A 13,290-nucleotide genomic window follows, 5' to 3' on the forward strand; every position below is an offset into this window, starting at 1 on the left:
CAGGTCCGGGGTGAAATGGATCTGCCCGTTTCCTGACTCAGGGAGTGTATAAATCATGGCACCGATGATCTTTTATATCCGTTGTAGTCTGCTCCTGTCCTTTTTGGTGGCAGATCCAAACCAGACAGTGATCGACGTAACACAAAGAAAGCGCAAGGTAACGTACATCCGGCCGAAAAGTGTGAAATCCAAGGGAATTTCAGTCGGCAACGGAACAATCCCAGACGTGGAACTTTGTGGATATAGACATGTATGTCATCAGCTCACTGAAAACACAAAATACTGTAAGTTATCACAGAGGTAAAGGAGACAGAAGCAGGGTTCAATCAGAGTTATCATAGCCATATTTGTCTGAACGGTCCTACAACCATTCAGACCCACTCTTTACCAGATGATGTGAGCAATGCCAACCGAAAGAGAAGAGCATAACTATTTAAAGGGGCCCTACGGATTGTTCTTGTAAACAAACTAAAGTTGTGTTTACATCGAGGGTTACTCATCAAACGACATTTTGTGTATCCTTGAGGTCTAACAAACATGCTGAGTACATTTCTTTTCTTATGAAACATTTGCAAAGCAGATTTTTCTTTTTTGAAAAACATTCGTTGTTTACATCTTTGTTTACTTGGGAGCAGTCTTCTTCTTTCCTGTGTTTTTTGGAACATTGCTGTATTTCTTAATACATTACCGCCAACTGTTAGGGCTTGGCAATATATATCGATATTATATTGATATCGTAATATGAGACTCCTTTCCCTTTCCTGGTTTTAAAGGCTGCATTACTGTAAAGTGATGTCACTTTCTGCGTTACAACACTATTCTATTAATATATCAACAATATCAACCCTATAATATTGCTACAATATCGTCATTGAGGTATTAGGACATGACTATTGCGATGTCTGATTTTCTCCATTTCGCCCAGCCTTACCAACTATGGATCAGTGCAATAGTGTGAAACCTTTGGCAAAAATGTGTACCACGTCACCCTCGTTCATGTACATCTCAGTCCTCTCCAAACAAGACATAGTGTGTTAATGCACGTAATGTGGAACCAAAGTTCACAAGCATGTTGAGTTCTGCCCAAAACTTTGGGCTGTTTAGCAGCTAACACACATTTGACGGCATCCCCCAGATGTGCCAATCACTGGGACTTGGAAAACGCAACCCTTATATTGTATTTTCAATTTTAATGCATAAGAGATGCTTTTAGTTTTATAGCAAATAAGACTTAACACACATTTAACTTACATTGAAACTTTGAAGACTGGGTGCTGCATCCTAAAGGTGGATAATAATATATTAAGGTAATTTGGAAAGCACTCCAATTAATACTTTTTATTGCTATTTTAATTACATTTTTGCCATTTTAGTGGCAATAAAAAGTATAATTTGAGTGCTGTCCAAATTACCTTTACTTTTATAGCCTAATTTGACCTGTAGCCTTTTGGGAAAGTTTAAAGTGTCCTTACAGTGTAATACAGAAGTGTTTGAAATGTTCCTTATTTTTTTAATAAGGAAAATAGTTTACCAAAGTTGCCAGTGGGCAAAATGTTACCTCAGTTCCCAACAAGAGGATGTTGTCTGTCTTTGACACTTTCACTGCTGTCTGTTCAAAATAAATGAAAAGCACTGTGTCATTACACATTTGTTTGTCTGAATCATTAGGCATTTGTTTGTTTTTTTCCGCTGTACCAAACTCGCACCGGGCCGTGACTTCTAAATGAACCAAACCGTGACTTCTGTGAGCCTTTACACCCATACTATTGGCTCTGTTTAGTCAACACCATTGGTGTAAAGTGGATCATTGACAGGTTTGACGTAATGCTGCGGCGATGAGGGATGAACTGAGGCTGAAATTTAGCTGAGCCTGCTGGGTATAGGCTGGACGAGCGGCTCCCCTGGGCGGAGTCCAATGGATGCTGGAACAGTAAATCACCAGTGGTCCCACAGTAAACATGTGAGCTTTATAGCAGCTCTGGCTTTTAGAGCTCGGTGTCAATATTTGGTCCCATTCCTTGTGGTCGAGGCTGTGACGCATTCAGCCAGAGTTGGATTTGTACTGCAGCCCTCCACAGGCCGTCCAGCCAGCAGTGAAAAAACAAGCTTCTCTACATCAACTAAATACCCTTCCAAAAGCAAATCCAATCTATCATCTTATTGCCCCCAAACCACAAACCGTTATGATAAACACCATTGAAGCAGAGGCGACTCTTTGTGATCAAAGCTAACACAAAATAAAAGTTGTTCCAATACAACAGTTGAAGGGAAATTCCATCTTTCAATTATCTTCCATTGTTAAGTTTCACTATACAAATACCCTGAAGTCGCAAATGTCTCAATAGTCTGTCATGGGTTCAAAGATGTAACAAAGAGAATAAACAGTGAATAAACTGAATGAGTTAAACAGGGATTTTAACAATATTTGAAGTTTAATATTTTTCAATTTAAATGTAACAATTCAAATAAATTTAATCTACTGAATAAATATTGTATAAATAAATATAAATGTATTTTTTTCTTTCCGGTTTGCTTTTCTTCTCCATCCTTCGTTCTTAAACATGACAAAACCCTATGACCCACTTTCACTTTTCAACAAGGTTAGTCCAGTTTTAACTTAGACATCTTTTGATGCTTGCTGTGTACTTCAATTGCTTATTGAGATCACATATCATACCAATTATAACCTTCCCCCTGTGGTACATTTGAACTTGATTTCTGATTGGTATCAAGTTTCCCCCACTGGACCACTGAGGATTAAGCATTTCAGACAAGGCGCTGTGTGTGTGCATGAGATCCATGTATGCCCTGCAGTATGACACTTTGTGAAGGCACAAGATGATTAGCAGCAATTTATCCGTCTTTAAAATCTTGATCTCGCCCTCGGAGATAATTCAACCTACAAAGCAAAATCAAAGCTCTTGGCCTCTGTTTCCATTTCAGCAGCTTTAACAGAAAGCCTGGCCCCGCCCCATCCAGAACCTCAAGCTTCACCTCTCCTCAATGCCGGCCTTGGTCCACTCCCTCTGGGTATGGAGCCTCAGAGCTGGGGCCTCTTTGTTAGCCGCGGCACCCCCGGCGTTGTGAGTCATGAAAGATCTGATGGCTTTTCTAATGAGGTTTTAATGCCTGATGCCAACAGGCCAGGTGCGTGAGCCTGTATAGCAAGGTTTTGCAGTATGTGTACTTTGTGCTGGGCAGGAATGCGTGTATGTTTACCTGCAGATTCATTCAAATTATGTACACCTGCAGAAACAAGTGTGTGTTTGCTTGTAGGTGTACCGTACATTCATGTCTAAATCTCGCTTACGCCTGCAGCAGATGTTAGTGGATCACTCATGTTGAAAGATGTCAAAATCTGATTCCTGTAAAAGGTATTTAATGTTGCTGTGTTTGTATAGAACTCAATCAAAAAACAACCAAGCCAAAGAAAGAGTGACTGATGTTTGAACAGGTGAAAGTGATGCTTTGTGTAAGTTATTGTCAGTGATCCATTATTTACTTGCTTTCATGCTTGTGTCTGCGTAAGTTGGAGATATCAGACATAAGAACTAGCCATTTACAGGTATTGCCGTTCTTTCTTGTTCTGTATGACAGTAAACCAGCAAGTCCTTAAATCTAAACAACAAAATAAGTTGTCAGAGCTTTCCACAATGTCCCATGTGCCCATGTGTTGCAAGTGTTGAGTGTTTCTGATCTTTTCGGTTAGGTTAGGTTAGGTGTGGAAAACTAAAACTACATGGCTAAGATTTGGGAAAGATTGGCGGTAAAAGATAACGGTTAAAAGAAAACAACATTGACTGATAGCAGAAGACAAGATTATTTTTGGGAAAACAGCCAAATCACCCAACAATGAACCTGACCTGCTCCCTAAAGGAGCTTGCATACAGTTATTCTTTGGTGAACTTGGACATGCATGTATTCCATTCACATCTGCTCTTTTAAAAAACAGAGAGAATCATAGAGTCGAAAAAGCTCTGAAAGCATTACATCCACAAGTTCTTATTTAGGGAATCTTTGTTTACCAGGACAGCTGTTCAGTCCAAAATACCGGTTTGCAGTGAAAAGAATTTACCAAACAACACAAAATCTGATTACATGTAAAACATAAAACAGAAGTGGACTGTAAGCTCTAAATAACACCAGTATTCTCATATAAGACCCAAAAAGGACAAGTTGTGATTAGATCTAAAATAACACAAGCTTGTGAGAATAAAGGCCCTTCTCATTGCGACTGCGGACAAGTCTGTGGTCAAAACCCAAGTCTCCATGCTTCGAAAGGCCAACAACAAAGCGAGGCAAAAGCATGCGTCCATGTCAGCGTGTGTGTTTGATTTTGGCCACATGTAAACGAGCCCATTGTACGAGGAGAACATGGAGCGAGCGGGGCATCCACAAAAATAAACCTCATACAGAAAAGCCCTGTAGTTAGATGGGCCACAGTACAGGCTGCTGGGCCCCGAACCACACCACAGCAGGACGCACTGTGTATGTGTGTGTGTGTGTGTGTGTGTGTGTGTGTGTGTGCGCATGTGTGGATGTATGTGTGTGTGTGTGTATGGTGGATAAGACTGTGGCACACAGCAGTCAGTCCAGGCCATGTTTACTGTGGTGTGGTTGGGTTCCCCTGCTAAATTTAATAAGGGTGTCTATGGTTACATCATGATCAGGAGAAACAGAGAGAGAGAGAGAAGGGAGGGACACAGGAAGTAAAGATAATTTTGCATTATAATATCTGAAGAACCATTTTGGTACTGTGTTTAATTAAGTCAATTAACTAAAACCCAAAAGTCAAAGCTGAATTCATATTTTTGGCCTGTTGGGGGCAGAAGATCACCACAAGCTGACAGATATGCCATATACCTTACAAAATTGTTGTGGCTTACATGTTCACAATGGGCTGTTTACACAACCAGTAGACACAGAGCACAATTAGCATTCATTTAAAATTGTGTTTCTGTTCAACCAATGAATACAAGTCTAATATTCACTCTCTTTTTAGCTCTGTTTTGGTCTCCACCAGCTCCGGAACAAAATATCTGGTTGCATCCCGTGGGTGTATCAGAGCTTGTTTTAGCTGCGTACTGTGACTGGCAGTAAGACTGAGAGGGCTGAGATTGAACCACACAGTGAGTTTAAGTGAGTCCTTTCACGTTGCACATAATCATTTCTCACATATTAATTAAATTGAATAAAATAATTAATTAAAAATCTTCAAATCATCAATTACTAATTAAATGTTTAATTATGAGTATAATGAAAATGTGAATCACTCTCTCTGTTCTTCTCTATATTTGATGTTTGGCACGTTGTCTTTTTGAAGCTGCCACTGGGGAGAACGAAATTTGGATTTTCTTTTTTTTTTTAACTTTTTTTTGAAATGTGAAAAGATTAAAAAAGGACTTTCTAAGGAATCAGAATTGAAAGAAGAAAGATTTGATAAAACACTATTAAACCCCAACCATAATCGCACATCATGGGACAGTTTTTGGGACTATTTTAAATAGTCTCTTTATTGGTGTGTTTAATGTATATCCCATATTAAAGTCAAGAATCAGCTGCTGAATTGCATACCTTTTAATGAGACAGCTAAATTGATATGATCTTTTTCTGCTGTTTTTCTGCACCAATAATGACAATTTTTAAGCGTACTTTTTAACAATTGGGTTATTACACAATGCTAAAAGTAAATGCAACAAATTGTTCACAGTGATAGATTTATTTATCTCAAACAGGTTTCAAATGTCTGCGAGTTGATTCTTTAATAATGCATTGATATAAATGGACACAAATGTCTATCTGGAATGTAAGAAGTCAGTCTCAAAACTTGGTTGCCAACGTCTAACAATAATACAATAATGAACTTTTATTTCTGCGAGTGTATTCATTCATTATCTGTCACCGTTTATCCTTTACGGAAGTCGCAGGAGGCTGGAACCGTTCCCAGCTGACACTGGGCAAGAGGCAGGGTGCACCCGGGACTGGTGGCCAGGCAATCACAGGGCTGACACATTGAGACAAACATCCATTCACTCTCCCATTCACACCTATGGGCTATTTAGAGTCAACGTTTAACCTAACCTACATATCTATGGACTCTGGGAGGAAGCCATATAACCTGGAACAAACCCATGTAAAGTAACAAAATCTTTGTAGTCAGGGCTAAACCATGCAAACCTAATCGTATGGTCCCACAAAACTGGCAGGGTTACTTTGGCATAATTAGGTGTCTATTTCATGCAAATATGTGACTGCTGTTTCAAGTTACTAGTGCTATAAATGTCCACTCACTTGTATGCATGTGTGAGACACAAAGATGCTCAGGAAATTAATCAAATCCTGTGTTAATCTTACAGAAGAATGTTCATATAAGCAAGTGGTGAAGTAAGGGAAGGTCAAATCTGTGTTTCACACACACACACACACACACACACACACACACACACACACACACACACACACACACACACACACACAAACACTAAACATAAAATAAAATAAAAAAATACACTTTCAACACCTGCCTGATCTTCTATCTATGGTGGCCTCCTCATCTCCTAGCACACTTCCTTATTTATCAGTAGAAGCTAAAGTGATAAGCCCGCAGCTGTTCTCCCAGCACCGATGCACACATACACAGTTTTTTTTTCTGACAGCCATATGTTACACTGGCCAAAAGGTGTCACATCCCAGTGGAAAGAGACCGAGGATACAAAAGTCAGAGGAACAGTGGTGTGACTTTTTGCCACTTTAAGTGATCAGGTTCTTCAATAAGATTGTTGAAACAATGTGTACCAGAGTATACAAAATCCTTCTAAGTGTGTGTTTGTGTGTGAGAAAGGTCTGGGAACTGAACTAATGCCCTCGGTGATGCACAGACTGGCTTCTGGTCCGCCGTGGACACATTAATCACAGCTTATAATTAAATGTCTCCACCTCTTCACTCGGAGGCAAAATGGGAGCTGAAAGGGGCCACAGCTGCTATCCGCTCACACTGCAGCCAGGCCGGGTCCAGGTCCTGATCCTGGATCAGCTCACCGCCCATTCACCGCAAACTGGCAACGTATCACCCAAAGGGGAAATATGGAAAACTCATCCAGTATTTATTTTCATTCTCAGCATTCTCCAAAAGCCTCATGTTTTAGCTCCGTTGGCTTTAATGAATACATAATATCTTGAGTATACCACATTTAATATTCTCATAGGTGGGTATGTTTAACAGTCTTGTATGAAGTACTTGAAAGCAATACTTGAGTAAAAGTATAAGTATCTTACCAGAAAATGACTTTGGTAGACGTTAAAGTCACCTTTTAGAATATTACTTGAGTAGAAGTCTTAAAGGTCCAATGTGTAGGAATTTCTCCCATCTAGCGTTGAGATTATATATCGCAATCTCAACGCTCTCTCGCAAACTCACGCACCACACATTATATATTACGTATTACAGCTACGATAGCCTGACACTTTGAAAAAAGACGGTCTTTTGTCAGTATCCATTTTCTTTTTATGGGTCAAGAAGAGGACTCCTGTTCCTGATGATTGGTTTTTGAATACGTGCTAATGGTGGTGGTCAGTAGTCATAAACATTTTTTGATAACAAACAACTACAAAAGTTACACACTGGACCTTTAAAGTATCTGATAGTTACTGTACTTAAGTATCAAAAGTAATTTTCTGATGACTAACTGATGATGTACTTAATTTGTAGAAGTAAAAGTAAAGAAAAACTTTGATTATGAACTTTATTGTAGCTTCCTTATAGTAAAGCAGGGTTTCCACGGCTTATTAAACATCACATTCAAACTATGACATCAACAGAAAAAAAGAAAGAAAAAAAAAAAAAGACACTGAATTTTAATTTTTTTCTAAGGAAGAATCTTTCCTTCCACCGTACGAAAACATGTTTTGCAAGTAACAAGTAATGAAGACACCTATTTAGAAAAAGTGGTGAAGTAAAAGTGAAAGTTTCCAGAAAAAGCAATAAGTACAGAAACAAAGTATTTGTCCTTGTTGAATTACAACACTGATGGTTACTTAATAGTAGTCCCTGTAACTTTTAGGGTACCAGTATAAAGGAGTTATGTTATCTCGGACTTTGATTGTGAGGATCTTATTAACAACTCAGTATGTTACAAACAAACTGTTCACATGACACGCCGTCCCACCACATCCAAAGACAAAACGGTTTCTAACTGTTGTCGATGGCTACACTCAAAGGCAAAAAAAGCGTGCTTTCATTGCTTCCTCCTGACTGCATCATGCTGCCTCCCCAATCTCTTGCAAGAATTCTGTGTTTTTGCGTGTCAAATTGTACAAATGGGGATGATGGTGCACTTTTGGAACAGTCTCTCCTCACATGCATTCATTGTGTTGTATTCAGTTCTACACGCGGAATAGCGGAGGATGTAGATGAATATGGAATGAAAAGGAGAGATTGAGAGAGTAGTTCAAACCCTGTTTTGTACTGCACATGGCCAATCACTGCACAATCACTGCACGTGATTGTGGGATTGTCTGTTGTCCGAAAGTTAGAAAATGTTTTGGCTACAGCCCCATGATTGCACCATGTGAAATCCCACTTCCATCTAAGTGAAGGTTAGATGAAAAAAATTTTTTTTGCTGTTGTTTGAAGGATTTCTTTAGGATTCAACCCTCTGAGGACGAAAGACACGCTGGAGGGTCCAAATGGTGTTTGACAAAACTCCTATTCAAAGAGCGATATTTCATTTTAGACATGTATTTAATATTTTAACCATACATAACCCACGACCTAGTGAATTCATTTCAAGCACCGAAACAATTTGTAAAACACATCATAAGTTGAGGTGTGTTTTCAAAAGAGATTTGAGGAATTTCAAAATCGAATCCCGAATCAGAATCAGAAACGAAATACTTTATTGATCCCCGAAGGAACTCTTTGTTGCATTTTCACAAATATTATAAATAGAGTAGAATACAAATAAAAAATAAAGAAATATAGGAATTGGATATGTACGGTATTACATAAAGGAATGTTATTATACTTATATACATAATTACATATTAAGAATCCAATGGTGAAAATAAATATAAATAATATAATAATGATTTAATTGTAGTAGTTGAAATTGCACACATGTCAGGCCAGTGTTATGCACAAAACAATAATACAGGTAATATTGTCCAGTTTCAACCTCTCTGAGTGTCTGTGTGTCATACTCAGAGGAGGAGTTAAAAGTCTGATGCCACGGCAGGAATGACTTCCTGTGGCGCTCTGTGGTGCATTTTGGGAGAATGAGTCTATCATTGAAAGGGCTCCTGTGATTGAGCAGCAAGCCATGGAGTGGGTGCGAGACATTGTCCAGATGGCATGTAGTTTGGACAGCGTCCTCCTCTCTGACACCACCCGACAGAGAGTCCAGATCCACCCCCACGACGTCACCGGCCTTGCGAATCAGTTTGTTGAGTCTGTTGGCGTCCGCTACCCTCAGCCTGCTGCCCCAGCATGCAACAGCAAAAAGGACGTTTCAACGTTTCAGCTTTAGCGCCAAATTATCTCTTCACACATTACTTTAGAAAAACTTGTGGGCGTCACTTAATGGAAAGCTGAGTTTGTTCTGAACATTTTGATACAAAACGTATGGGAAAACACGGGGATCACGTATATAAAAATACCCTTAAAAGGTCAATTTAAGAAGATGTGTGAAAATGCCCTCAGAACTCAGAGGGTTAAAGAAACAATCCCCAAGAATTTGATTGTATAATTCTTTTTTACACATTTTATGGCTGTACATGATTCCGTAATAGTAAATAATGTATTTGCACTCTGTAATTGCCTGTTGCACGACATTGTTGACTGTCTTCTTTATTAACACGATGTGATGCTGTGAATGCTCTCAGCCCACGGCTTGTTCGGCAGTGCTGTATACAGATACAGGATACAAGACACATCAGCTGCTCCAGGCGTGTTTGCAGCCCCAGGGGTGGATACACGTGTAACTTAGAAGTGAAATCCGGGATCTGTGTATTTGAACCGCAAATGCTGTTACCATCAGTAAATGCATTCGCTAAATTAACTTAGTATTACTTCATTATATTGTGCCTCTTATACATTATTCCTCTTATGGGACCTCACATGCAGTGATATAACCTAAATGTGTCACGAATAAAAAGATGGATAATATTTCTGAAAATTGCTCAGTGTGTTTATAATTTTTCCCGGGACTACTACAGTTCTTTGTCCAAACGCTCTGTATCAAATCATTAAAGAGTGACAGCGCAGACCACTTTCATTGGGATAAAATGTAATACTCGGAGGAATGCTCCACAGGAGAGTGAAGGGGAACCGTGCGCTGAATGATGATGTCCAGTTTAGAGACGAGCGGGCTTACGTCCTAACTCAAGCTGCCTCATAATTAGAAATTAGGATATAAAGCCTCCTTTCCTAGGGAAAGAGGAGAGACCACAGTCTACATATGTAGACTGTGGAGCAGTCCACGTGCTAGTGATTCAGTCATTTTATGAGTAGAGAAAATTAGATGGTATGCTTGAAATGATATCATATTTAAAAAAAAGAATGTATTAACACCAGAAGGACAATTACAAACTAATTACTATTAATAGTTGGCAATTAGCTGGACAGACAACAACAAATTATTGTAGACAATCATCATGCAATGGTTGCATTCTCACTGCAGGCCATCATGCTCTACTGTGATTTGTGAAATCCAATTTTTTTGTTGTGGACTGAGGCCAACCAGGACGCATGCTGCGGAAATGACCTGAGATGTTTGTTTGTGAAGACCTTCCTAGACATAGCCTTAAGACCCTGGACTTTGCATTGACCACTCATTGTACACCCGAACACCACCGTCAAAGCTTTTCTTGCTGCCTATGCCAACTCTTGCTTCAGTCACACACACACATTCATTGTGTTTCCGCACACAAGGGTAGAATCACAATGAATGTCAGGTTGAACTGACAAAAAGGTCACAAAATGTCATTCTAACTGCTGAGTCAGCATTGCACGAGTCTGTTAAGTATCAGGTTTGGGGCCAGATAGAAAGGTGGCTCCAATTAGACTTAAAATGTCTGATTCAGTGGGATTTTTAAAACAAAACCGAAAAAGAATCACACTGAGTCTAACCGAAACACTTTTAGAGGTAGAAGAGAATATTTTCTATGACAAGCCTTGTAAACATGGACCACTGTTTGAATTCTACAACTTTACTCCCAGAATAAATATTTTCAAGACAAACTTTCACATTTGTTAAGGTTTAATGTTATCTGGATACAGTTCAGTACATGTGTCCTGTATGCTACTGGTATCTATGAGGAAATACAGTATCTGTTCAAGTTAATTCAAGTTCATTATTTTACTTATGGTTTTATTAGTCAAGTCAAGTCAGTTTTGTTGTCAATTTCTTCACATATACTAGACACGCAGAGGAAAGTTACAGACAAGACAAGACATTCCTACCACAAGAGTAAAAAAAAAAGTTCTCAATAGATTTTGTGGAGGGAATTTTTCATGACACAATAATCATAAAACAATAAACGGCAACCATATCACAAGACAAGATCACAAGATAAAAAAACACAAGAAAGTCTCAAGCATTTTTCTTATGATGTTACATTTTATAATTTTTTATATTTCATGATGTTATATGTCGAATTGTTATATTATGATGTGGTGTTATATTATGATTTTATGTGATTTCTTGGGGGGGAGAAAGGGGGGGGGGGGTAGAGAGGGATCAGTTTCCTGACAGGCTGGTGGATAAAGCTGTTTGCTAGTCTGATAGAGCGGGCACTGAGGCTTCTCTATCTCCTCCCAGAGGGCAGGAGGCTGAAAGGACTGTGTGCGGGATGGCTGTCGTCGCTCACAATCATGGTCGCTTTTCACTATAGAACATAATGTACATTTTTAGTCTATCATACCCTCATACCATCCGGATCCAGTTCAAGATTCTTGTAATTACATGTGGAGGTCATCCATGGTCAGGCACTGGCTGACATGCTGCACCCTTATGTTGTCAGCAGATCTTTGAGGTCCTCAGATCAGGGCTTACTGTCTATTCCCCGTACAAAGCTGAAAACTAAAGGTGACAGAGCTTTTGACCCAGTGGCTCCTAGACTGTGGAATGCTCTGCTTCATGTTTTAGGAGCGGCGGCCTCTGTTGATATTTTTAAAAAGCTGAAGACTTTTTATTCCTTTTAATCAGGCGTTTGTTTAGCCACTTTGTTGACTGTATTACTATGTGATTTATGTAGATTTATATTGACCATTGATTTGTTTAATGTATTTATTTGTCTGGCCTGTGAATCACTTTGTGACTCTGTCTGTGATTAGTGCTCTATAAATGAACTTTACTTACTTACTAACATACTCCCATTCTATTAGGTTTTGGTGTACACTAGCTAATTTCTTACTCACTTTATTGTATCTGTTGTGGTGCTATTACACTATTCCTTTAGGAAACGGTGATATGTGATCCCTAACAATGAGATTATGGTGATATTATTTGATTTAACTCTCATTTTTAAGCACATAGTGTCAACATGTTCTTATTGGAGCATGCGGTGAATGTAAAGTGGCTTAATTGTAATAAATAGGCCTAGTTGTTTAATGTCTGATGGAATCCCTGTCCTCTTTGTATAGGATGTTGCACTGTGTGTGCAATAGTGAATAGTGACTTTTTGGACTAAACTGCATTTCTAAACTTTTGGTGTAACTATATCAACCCTATTGGAACATTCCTGGGGTAACATAAATCATGTGTCCACGGTGACTTAATTACATTTTAATATAAACCATAATACCCCCTAGTAACTTTTTTGTAAATCTGTGGTAGGTTACTAAATAATGGCTTTGTAATGACCTCATCTCATGGCCATTATAACCCACTGTAGAAAGCACTGCTCTGTCATTGGCCTCCAATGACATAAGTGACAACAGAGAAGGTTTTTTACCCCTCTCTTTCTTCTTCTTCTTCTTTTTCTTCTTCTTCTTTTTCTTCATCTACTTGTTCACAAACAATATACACATGCCTCCAGACGCGTCCTGAATTTGTCCTTTGATTTGCTGACCACTAGTCTCTTTTTAAAAAAAGACATTGTAATTTAAGAAATGACACAACGAGAGCTGAGATTTTGGACGAGCCAATGCCTTGCGGGATAGGGAAGTATGGAGAGGAATGGGAGTAATAACAACGTCAAAAAAATCAACAAGTTGGGGTGGTTCAATTTTTGATTTGTATTGTATAACACCTAACATGCTAAACATTTGCTATTGATGCTCATTTACGAACA

At 38.9% G+C, this 13,290-nt stretch overlaps 1 long non-coding RNA gene across 1 annotated transcript in view; it reads left to right on the forward strand.

Annotated features, from left to right (window-relative positions):
* The window catches only part of LOC116693111 (uncharacterized), a 20,502-nt gene extending 15,784 nt beyond the window's left edge, over positions 1 to 4,718 (forward strand). The window contains exon 3 of the long non-coding RNA XR_004332849.1: positions 4,707 to 4,718. This is a non-coding gene — a long non-coding RNA (uncharacterized LOC116693111). The remainder of the gene's footprint in view (positions 1 to 4,706) is intronic.
* The last annotated feature ends 8,572 nt before the right edge of the window (positions 4,719 to 13,290 follow it).

Source organism: Etheostoma spectabile, chromosome 1 (genome assembly GCF_008692095.1).
Source record: "Etheostoma spectabile isolate EspeVRDwgs_2016 chromosome 1, UIUC_Espe_1.0, whole genome shotgun sequence".
Classification (NCBI taxonomy): Eukaryota; Metazoa; Chordata; class Actinopteri; order Perciformes; family Percidae; genus Etheostoma; species Etheostoma spectabile.